The following is a 10773-nucleotide window of genomic DNA, read 5'->3' as shown; positions in this document are numbered from 1 at the left end:
TAAAAGAGATTTTCCAGACCGGTGTTGGAGTAAAGTTTAAAATCATGATTTTCTGAAAAACAGAAAACTAGTGGCTTGGATTTTACACTTGAACTTTGAAATTGAGAATAGACGTTCCAGCTAATGTTTATGAAGAACAGAACTCATCACTGTTTCAGTGCCTTCAAATTTAGTTTATCTTGATCAGCTTTAAACAGATTAGAGAAAATGAACTAAAAGTTTACATTTGTTTAGTTCTACTCTGGATGCTGTAAAGAACTTTACAACCACTGGAATACTTTAGCAATGTTGTAGGAACAGACGAGTGCAGAGTAAGCTTTCTGTAAACTAATGTTCCCTATGCAAGCCAAAATCAAACTCTTAAGGAAATGCTGTGGCTTTTTACAGTGTGCAAGCCAGTTGTGAACACAAGAAAAAAAGAGTGGAGATTTAAGATTTTTGTAGTATGAGTTTAGGATCAAATCTGTCAGTCTGTGAACACATTAACTTACATCGAAAAGAATGTGGGAACATATTATTTTCTAAATAAAGTTTAAACCAGGTTTTACAGGTTATAGGAGTGTATATGCAATGCTGAGGGGTATGAATAATGTGCATAATGTTATAGCTTTATTTTGGTCCAGAGACACAATGGGATAAATTTCCATGTGTTGTTAAATTAGATGTTGATATTATTCAGATTCCATTGCCAACATAAATAATGCATCCATTCACTGTAGAATAAAACTGGGCTAACAATGTAACAACCAAAACCACACATTACCTGCTAATCTCTAGCTCAGCGCATCTCCCACTTTTTTTAGATTCCCTACAGTGTGGGAGCAGACCCTTCGGGCCCACAAGTCCACCTCCAAAGAGTAACCCACCCACACCTATTCCCCTCTGACTAATATGTCTAATGCTATGGTCAATTTAGCGTGGCCAATTCACCCGACCTGCACATTTTTGGATTGTGGAAGGAAACCAGAACACCCAGAGGACCCCCACGCAGTCACAGGGAAAATGTGCAAACTCCATGCAGACGGTAGTCCGAGGCTGGAATTGAATCTGGGTCCCTGGCGCTGTGAGGCAGCAGTGCTAACCACACTCACTGGTGACCACGTTGAGGTTTGAAAATTGTTGTAAACCCCTCAGTGAGACTAGAGTTGGGGGTACTTCTTGAGAGCAAGGCTCTGTTAGAGCAGCAGAGTGAGGTAGAGTTCCACAGCTGTTATTGCTGGCTTAGAGCTCAGTGCCTCTAAAGTTAAGCCATCTCCCTCACTAGGGTCCTGACCTTCACTTTGAGAATCCTACTCCAGTCTCAGACTGCATTCTTTATTATCATTTTGACTGAGACATGCATTGTTGCTGAATCATGGCCTAATTTGTGTTGTATGTGTTTTGGGGCTTCCACACTAATTTAAAAAAAACAACCTTTTAACCTATTTTCCTCAACCTGTTCAGAGATATTGTTGCACACCTCTGGAGCAGATGGGACTTGAACCCAGGCCTCCTGGTTCAAGGGTAAGGATATTACCACTGCACTACAAGAGGGCTGTCTGATTTTTATAGCTGGTGGATTTACATGTGCAGTGGTGTGTCAATCAATAGATACACTTCCATTTGACGCAAACTAAGCTTTTTCATGAGCTCATAATATTGAAACCAAAACTAGGGTGCAGATCCTATTCTCTGATCCATAATTGAAAAAAGTGGTTTTCAGAATGTGAGCACCATAATTGTTAGAACTTAGTTATGTTGAATTAAATTCATTAAACATTTAATTATAATGTCTTTAGGATAAAAAAGACTTTATTCAAGACTTAATTTGAAGATTTTGCAGACGTCAGTATGCCAGTCTGTGTGAAGGCAGCACTCAGAGAAGATACTATTCTAACAGCAGTATTTATAGTAATTTCCATTCTCTTTTCCCCTTAGTACAGCAAGACAATTCATATACCCTAATGAGTTGTCCACTTTTATGGTGCTGTGAAGTGGGCTTTGACTGTGATGACGGAAGGTGTTTGAGATGAGCTGAGAGAACAGAAGACTGACATTTCTATCACAGTAAGTCAAACTTCAGCTGAAATGAATTACAGCTCAATTTTCTAATGAAAAATAAAGTTCACGTTCTATGTGTATGCGATTCAGCCTTGCATGAAGAAAGCATTATTTTTTTTATTATTTAACAGAACAGAGAACAGTACAGCATGGGAACAGGCCCTTAGACCCACAACATTGTGCCAAACATGACTCCAAATTAACATCCTTTTGGCTTGCCCTTGGTCCACATCCTTCCATTTTGCACACATTCATGTGCTTATCTAAAAGTCCCTTAAATGCCCCTAGTGTATCTGCTCTTTCCACCTATCACATTTCCGACCCTGTGGCTCAACATTTCAATTCCCCCTCCCACTCCACCAAGGATATGCAGGTCTTTGGACTCCTCCATCGTCAGACCACAACAAAACGATGGTCGGAGGAAGAATGCCTCATCTTCCGCCTAGGAACCCTCCAACCACAAGGGATGAACTCGGATTTCACCAGTTTCCTCATTTCCCCTCCCCCCACCCTGTCTCAGTCAAATCCATCGAATTCAGCACCGCCTTCCTAACCTGCAATCTTCTTCCCGACCTCTCCGCCCCCACCCCAGTCTGACCTATCACCCTCACCTTGACCTCTTTCCACCTATCACATTTCCGACGCCCCTCCCCCAAGTCCCTCCCCCCTACCTTTTATCTTAGCCTGCTGGACAAACTTTCCTCATTCCTGAAGAAGGGCTTATGCCCGAAACATCGATTCTCCTGTTCCCTGGATGCTGCCTGACCTGCTGCGCTTTTCCAGCAACACATTTTCAGCTCTGCCTCCAATAGCATCCTTGGCAATGTGTTCCAGACACCCACCACACACTCTGTTTTAAAAAAAAACCTTGCCCCTCTCATCTCCTTTGAATTTTCCCCTCTCTTTAGTCATTTCAACTTTGGGAAAAACATCCTGACCGTGAACACTATCTATGCATCTCATAATTCTACAGACTTTTATCAAGTCTCCCCTCAGCCTCTGCCACTCCAGAGGAAACAACTCCAGAGTTTTTCTAGCCTCTCCTTATAGCTTATACTCTTTAATCCAGACGGGATTCATTAAACCTCTTGTGCACCCTCTCCGAAGCCTCCACAACCTTCCTGTAATGTGGCGACCAGAATTGAATGCAATGCTCTTGTGTAGCCTAACCAAAGTTTTATAAAGCTGCAACATGACATCCTGACTCTTGTACTCAATTCCCTGACCAATAAAGACAAGCATGCCACATGCCTTATTTACCTGAGTGGCCACTTTTAGGGAGCTTTGGATTTCAACCTCATGATCCCTCTGTATATCAATGCTGTTCAGGGTTCTGCCTTTAACTGTATACTTTTCCTTAACCTTTTATCTCCCAAAGTGCAGCATCTCACACTTACATTGATTAAACTTCATCTGCCATTTCTCCAACCATATCTACAACTGATCTATATCCCTTCTATACTATCCCCAACTCCACCGATCTTTGTATCACCTGCAAATTTTTACTAATCCACCCATCTACCTTTTCATCCAAGTCACAATATGGATATCTGCAGGACACCACTAGTCACGGACCTCCAACGTGAAAAACCCCCTTCCAACACTACCCTCTGCCTTCTACGGACAAGCCAATTCTGAATCCGCGTGGCCAAGTCACCTTGGATTCCGTGCATCTTAATCTTCTGGATGAGCCTACAATGAGGTAACTTGTCAAAAGCCTTACTAAAATCCATGTGGACAACACCACTGTCAACTCCTCAAAAAATTCAATCAAGTTTGTAAGACATGACCTGACCTGCACAAAGCTATGCTGACTGTCCCTAATTAGACCATGCTTTTTCCAAAATGTGTGTAAATCCTATCCCTAAGAATTCTCTCCAGTAGTTTCCTAACCACTAATGTGAGACTCACTGGTCTATAGTTTCTTGGATTATCCCTATTTCCCATCTTGAATAACAATATGAGCTACTGGCCTGTCCTCTGGGACCTCTCCAGTGGCTAGTGAGGATACAAAGATCTTGGTCAAGGGCTCAGCATATCCTCTATTTCCTCTCTCGATAATTTGAAGCACATACCATCAGGTCCTGGGGACTTATCCACCTTAATACTTTTCAAGAAACACACCAGCACTTCTTTCTTGATCTCAAAATGCTCCAGCATATTAGCATGCTCCACACACCCCTCACTATCCTCCATATCCTTCTCCTGGGTGAATACTAATGCAAAGTATACATTTAGGATCTCACCCACATCCTGTCCCTCCAAATACAAGTTCCCTTCTTTATCCCCGAGTGATCCTGCCTTCTCCCTTGTTATCCTTTTTGTTTTAATATATCTATAGAATGTTTTTGAATCTTCTTTAACCCTATTTTCAAGGCCCCCCTCTTGCTCTCCTAATTCTCTGCTTGAGTATGTTCTTCCTTTCCTTATAGTCCTCACAAGCCCTGTTCGATTTTAACTTCCTAAACTTTACATGTGCTATCTTTTTCCTTTTGACTAAATCACAACCTCCCTCTTTATCCAAGGGTCCCTTATCTTGCCGACCTTGTCCTTCCTCCTTACTGGAACATGCCAGTCCTGATCTCTCCCCAGCAGGTCTTTAACAAATGTAGACTTGACTGATAACAATTCCTCCCACTTAACACTCCCTAGCTCCTGCCTAATACTGACATAATTTGCCCTCCCCCAATTTAGTACCTTCCTGCAAGGTCCTGACTTATCCTTATTCATAGTTATCTTAAAACTTGATCACTGTTTCCAAAATGCTGCCCCATTGAAAGGTCAGTCACCTGGACAGGCTCATTAACCAATACAAGGTCCAATATGGCCTCTCCTCTAATTGGGCTGTCCACATACTGTTTCCAGAAACCCTTTTGGATGCATTTTGCAAATTCTGCCCCTTATAAGCCCCCTGCCGTAAGGAAGTCCCAGTCAATACTGGAGAAGTTAAAGTCACCCACTATGACAATCCTGTTGTTGTTGCATCTTTCCATAATTTGTCTACATATTTGTTCCTCAATGTCATGATGGCTGTTGGGGAGATCTTATCAGAATGATTGCACCATCTAATTTGTGAGTTCTACCCATTTGCCTCAGTGGATGACCTCTCCAATATGTCCTCTCTGAGTGCAGATATAACAATCTACCTGATTAGTAATGCAATTCCTTCACCTCTTTTACCTTCTTCACTATCTCATCTAACACAACAAAACCCTGGAACATTGAGCAGCCAGTCCTGTACCCCTCTCAAACAAATTTCTGTAATGACCACAATATCGTAGTCCCATGTACTGATCCAGTTTTTAAGCTCATCTGCCTTACCTATAGTACTCCTTGCATTGAAATAAACACACTTCAGCCCATTAGTACCATTTGTTCATTTACCTGTCTGTGCCTGTCCTTCCCTTCTGACTTACTTATCTTAACATCGACCTTCTCCATTGTCCCTCCACCTGCTGACCTGCCGTTCTGGTTCCCAGCCCCCTGCCATTCTAGTTTAAACCCTCTCGAATAGCACTAGTGAACCTCTCTGCGAGGATATTGGTTCCCCTCCAGTTTAGGTGCAACCCGTCCCTTTTGTACAGGTCACTCCTGCCCCAGAGAAGTCCCAATGTTCCAGGAACCTGAAGCCCTGGTCCCTGCACCAGCTCCTTAGTCACGCATTCATCTCTCCTATCTTTCTACTCCTTGCCTCACTAACACATGGCACCTGTAGTTACCCAGAAATTACTACCCTTGAAGTCCTGCTTTTCAGCGTCTTTCCTAACTCCCTGTACTCACTCTGCAGAGCCGCTTCCCTTTTTCAACCTGTGTCGCTGGTACCAATGTGCACAACGACCTCTGGCTGCTTCCCATGCCCCTTAAGAATTCATGCAACCACTCAGACTCCTTGACCCTGACACCAGGGAGGCCACACACCATCCTGGAGTCTTGAACACAGCCACAGAAACGCCAGTCTGTGTCGCTAAGTAGTGAGTCTCATCCCACTATCGCTCGCTTGGACTTTGCCTGGCCCTGCTCTGCAGTAGAGCCAATTGTAGTGCCTTAGGCATGGCTTCTGCTGTTATACTCCCCTGAGAGGCTATCCCCACCACAACAGTATCCAAAACAGTATACCTGATAGTGCAGCGAATACCCACAGAGATTCCTGCACTACCTGCCTACCTCTCCTGGTGGTCACCCATCGACCTGACTGACCTGTCAGGGAGATTTAAAGATGCTAAGTTGCACAGCAATGGAACATCGCCCCACCTCCTCCATTTTAACATGCCTTGTTCTTTTTAAACCTCCTCCCTTTGGCCTCCTGTGCCCATACAAGGCTGGCTGGACAGGCATCCTGCTCTCTTCTGAGGTGAATCATTAGATTATCGCGAGAAAGCAGTTTAGGGTGACATGTCTTCTGATTTTGCCCAGTTTCCTCCAGGACCCTCCTCAAATGGTATGCCAGAGTCTTTGGTTAATGGAGTTCTGAGAGGTATGCTGTCTTTAGGATGTTAGCAAATCTGTTCAAGTAGATGGGGAAGTATTCAGTATTCCTTCAAATAATGTCAGGAAAAATAGATAGTGGGCTTCATTTAAAGTCATAGAGTCATAGAGATGTACAGCACAGATAGAAGACCCTTTGGTCCAACTCATCCATGCTGACCAGATATCCCAACCTAATTTAGTCCCATTTGCCAGTACTTGGTCTATATCCTTCCAAACCCTTCCTATTCATATACCATCCAGATGCCTTCTAAATATTGCAATTGTACCAGCTTCCATCACTTCCTCTTGCAGCTCATTCGATACATGTACCACCCCCTGCGTGAAAAAGTTGCCCCTTAGATCACTTTTATATCTTTCCCCTCTCACCCTAAACCTATGCCCTCTAGCTCTGGACTCCCCCACTCCAGGGAAAAGAATCTGTCTATTTATCCTATCCATGCGCTTCATGATTTTATAACCTCTAAAAGGTCACCCCTCAGCCTTTGATGCTCCAGGGACTTATTAGCTATTTGTTATGGTGCAATTATAAATTGGCTGCTATATTAATCTACTTAAAAAAAACAGTGAGCCCAAATATTATAAATCCATCATTGGATGTTGAAGAAAAGCCCACTAACCCTTTGAAATTCTCTGTTGTGATGGTTATAAATGCATCTCTGCTGCCCCCTCAATGCAATACCAAGCCTTTATTCCCTTTGTCTGATCTCTCATGCAATGTTTTCACAACTTCCACCTTTCTTCCTTCTACTGAATATACTGCTGGCTCCTTTGGGTGATGCTGATACTTGTATAATCAGTATGACAGTTTCCTCACTTACAGAGCATATCACCCGGGAATGTCAACACTGAGTTCACTTCGTGCATGTTTAATAAACCTCCAGTCTCTGCAAATGACTCCAGATTCAAGTGTATTAATTAAACAGCTGCTAAGAAATATGTTTTAACAGGTGGGAATCAAACAGTAAAGAAAGAAGTAGGGATATATAATGAGCAATTTAGTTTATTTTCCCTCATTCTCTTACTGGTACAGTTTATGAAGATGATTGGACTTGAACTACGTTTCAGTTGGGCGCCCACCTTACTATTCTATTCGCTCTGATTTTCAAATTGTTCTTTTATTTTATTCAAAGCACGGGGAGTGTGTTGTTAACATAAGACTTTTGAGTTTATCTTTGAAGGAAGAAGAGAATTTCAGCATACATTAGAATTTTTAAAAAGTCTGAAGTAAAAGAAGATGCAGGTTTATTGAGTCTGCAAAGTATCAGCACGTGTCCTGATATTTCCTAACATATTTATTTTGCTGTTATGAATAATTAACTTCTGGCAATTTGGGAAGCAAAGCATTAGATTGGTTCAAGGATTGAACTTTCTTTGCAGGCCAGACCAGGAAGTGCCAAATCGAGATCAGACAGCACCATCACTGGCAGAAGGATGTAATTACAGTCAACAACTGCACAGAGCTTTTAAAATTGTAAAATCTGAGGCAGAATCTGAGATTTTTAACCTATCATTTGTACCAGAATGAGAAGTGTTTAGACTTAGCAATCTTGAATAGTGTCATATGCACAAATTGAAAAAGGAAAGGTATGGATGTGTGAGCAACTGAATGTTGTGTGGAGACAAGACAGATGTTTGAAAAATATGCTACTAGCTGAGATACCACAAATACCAAGAATGCTGGAGAAACTCAGTAGGTCTGGCAGCATCTGCGGAGAGAGAAACAGAGTTAGCATATCAAGTCTAATCTGACTGTTCTCCAGAACCAACTGATCATTCTTCTTTATTGTCACTTATTCTCAATGAGTACAGTGAGAAGTTTATATGTCGTCAATTACAGTGCCAACTTAGACACAAGAGTACTTCAGCACAGATTCTTCTGTTACAAGATTTGTTACAGAAAGGAAATGTCCAGCATTACAGAAAAGAGTTCAGTACAGCAGACCATGCTGGCTCTTAGCTTCCAGTCCGCACCAGGCTCTGGCTCTACACTGCATCAGTGCCACGCCACACCAGGAGGCCCCTACAGTAGGAGGCCGCTGCGCCAGGCCTGGAGTCTACCGCACCAGGCCAGGAGGTCACCGTGCCTTGCCAGAATGACACTGCGCCACATCAGGAGGCCACCACACCGGGCTGGGAGGACACCACGCCACACCGGGAAGTCACCGCACCAGGCCGGGAGGACACCTTGCCACACTCGGAGGCCCCTATGGGTGGAGACTGCTGTGCCAGCCCAGGATTCATTGCAGGAAGCTGGGAGCTGTCACTCCTCGCCGGAGGCTGGAAGCCATTGGGAAGAATATAAGGAGGAGAAGAAGAAAAATAAGCACTAGGAGGAAGAAAACGAGAAGAAGAGGAGGAGCAGATGCGCTCCAGCCAGAGTGTCCTACTCCGCTGCCATCTTGGAACAGGGAAAGAAGAAACCTATCAGACTTGAAATGTTTAATTCTATTTCTCCTTTCCACACTGCTCCTTGACCTGCTGAGTTTTTCCAGCATTCTCCGTGTTTTTCTCAGATGTCCAGCATCTGCAGTACTTTGTTTAAAACTGGTTGGAGGGTTGGTGTAGACTTGATGGGCCAAATGGCCTCTTTCTAATCTATTGGGATTTTATGATTCAATGATAACATCTATGATTGTTTTTAGTGAAATTTATTCAATTAAGTGCTGTGTACATTTGGTATCATTAAATACATGCTCTCTACTTTTATTCTCCCTTTTTGTATCTCAGGACAGTTTAGTTGAGTCACCTGTTATGGACCAGGCCAGACGCCCTCAAAGCATTTGAAGACCCTAACTTCTCTAATTGGTTTAAGCAGGTGTGAGGTGGATATTGCAGCTGGTCAGTTTTAACTCCGTTTTAAACAAAGCATAATTTATTTACAGACTACTGAATGAAACACAAGCAAAAGAAAACAGAATTTAGAGTAACAACTATTTGAAAACCTGACTGATATGAAATTCCCCGCAACTTAACATTGAGCTGTTCTGATTTCCTGTAACATCACATAAACACACCCCTTGGCAAAAAGATAAATTCAAACACAGGTTTTTACAGGAGAGAGAGAGATTGCAGAGAGGATCAGTCAGGGATCATTGGCTGAAACATGGGACCTCAATTTTTTTTTCTCAGCAGCTTCTTGGGATCGCCAGCTTAAACCAAACCAAACTAGAAAAATCCCTGAACTGGGAGAACTGGCTGCTCCCCTTTCATTGTACAAGTATTTTTTTAAAAAAACCTCAAAGCCCTTTTCTATGATTATTGCCTGGGGCAGTATCTGTTAGCCATTAGCAAAATGGCCTTTTTCCCAGACAAATCAGAACCTCTGCCTTTTAGAACCCCTTTTGGAAAAAAAACCAAGGACAACATAACCTTGTTAAAGTAATGGCACTGTCACACACCAATAGGTTGAATGGTATTTGAGTGCCATTTGTGGATGACAACTTGAACCCAGGTGAAGCACAGGGCAATAGAGCACTCTAAAGCTGGAGAAACTTCAGCACTTTTTTTAAAAATATATGTCCTCCCTATTAAATTCCCTGTGTTGCCTTTTAGGTTCTGTGTTCTTTGCTCTCAATGCCCCACTTCATGTCAATGTAAGAGAATCTAGCTGTAAAATGACTATTTGCATGCAAGTATATTATGACATTCTTCTAACTGCTATTGTCACATCTGCATTATTTTTTAAAAAATATAGTTAGCTACTCCTTTCTGTTCCTACATCACTATTTGCTTCTAAAGTTTACATTTGACTTCAGGAAATTGGTCACAATTTATCTTGTGTAACTCCCATGTGGCATTACAATGGTGAAATGCTGCTACAAAACCACACCGGATCCAGTTTGGCTACTGTGTGTATGTTTTCCTCAGTTTATAAAGTTAAGAAGAAAATATTTTACAAAACTAAGAGGATTTTTCTTTCATCTTGCACATAGGGGAATATCAATACCCTATGGATTTGCTCTCTAGGTAGTTTGCTAATTTATTCAGGTTCAGGGGTTACTTAATTTGGAATATTTTTAAGTGATAGAAGCTGGTTGTTTTTAGTTCAGGTAATTCTTGTATGTACATTTATCAAGTGGCTCAGAATTAACGTTGCACCTTCACACTGAAGTATTAGGAACTTTGTTTTACTCTTTCACATTAGGTTGGAGAAATTATCATCACACCGATAGAAAAGTCACTGTAATCTCACTCGTTCCAATGAAGGGAGAAAAGTCATCCATCACTGCCAAATGCATGCAGTCA

General features: G+C 42.2%; 1 long non-coding RNA gene across 1 annotated transcript; it reads left to right on the top strand.

Moving 5' to 3' along the window:
- The first annotated feature begins 1470 nt into the window (after nt 1-1470).
- LOC122564064 lies at nt 1471-10482 on the top strand. Its single transcript, XR_006315806.1, has 3 exons — nt 1471-2046; nt 3576-3742; nt 9256-10482. It is a non-coding gene; the product is annotated as an uncharacterized LOC122564064 (long non-coding RNA).
- Nucleotides 10483-10773: the final 291 nt, after the last annotated feature.

This window comes from Chiloscyllium plagiosum, chromosome 28 (genome assembly GCF_004010195.1).
Source record: "Chiloscyllium plagiosum isolate BGI_BamShark_2017 chromosome 28, ASM401019v2, whole genome shotgun sequence".
NCBI classification, from domain to species: Eukaryota; Metazoa; Chordata; class Chondrichthyes; order Orectolobiformes; family Hemiscylliidae; genus Chiloscyllium; species Chiloscyllium plagiosum.
Note: the sequence above shows the minus strand (reverse complement) of the source record. Positions and strands in the feature narration are given on the sequence as shown.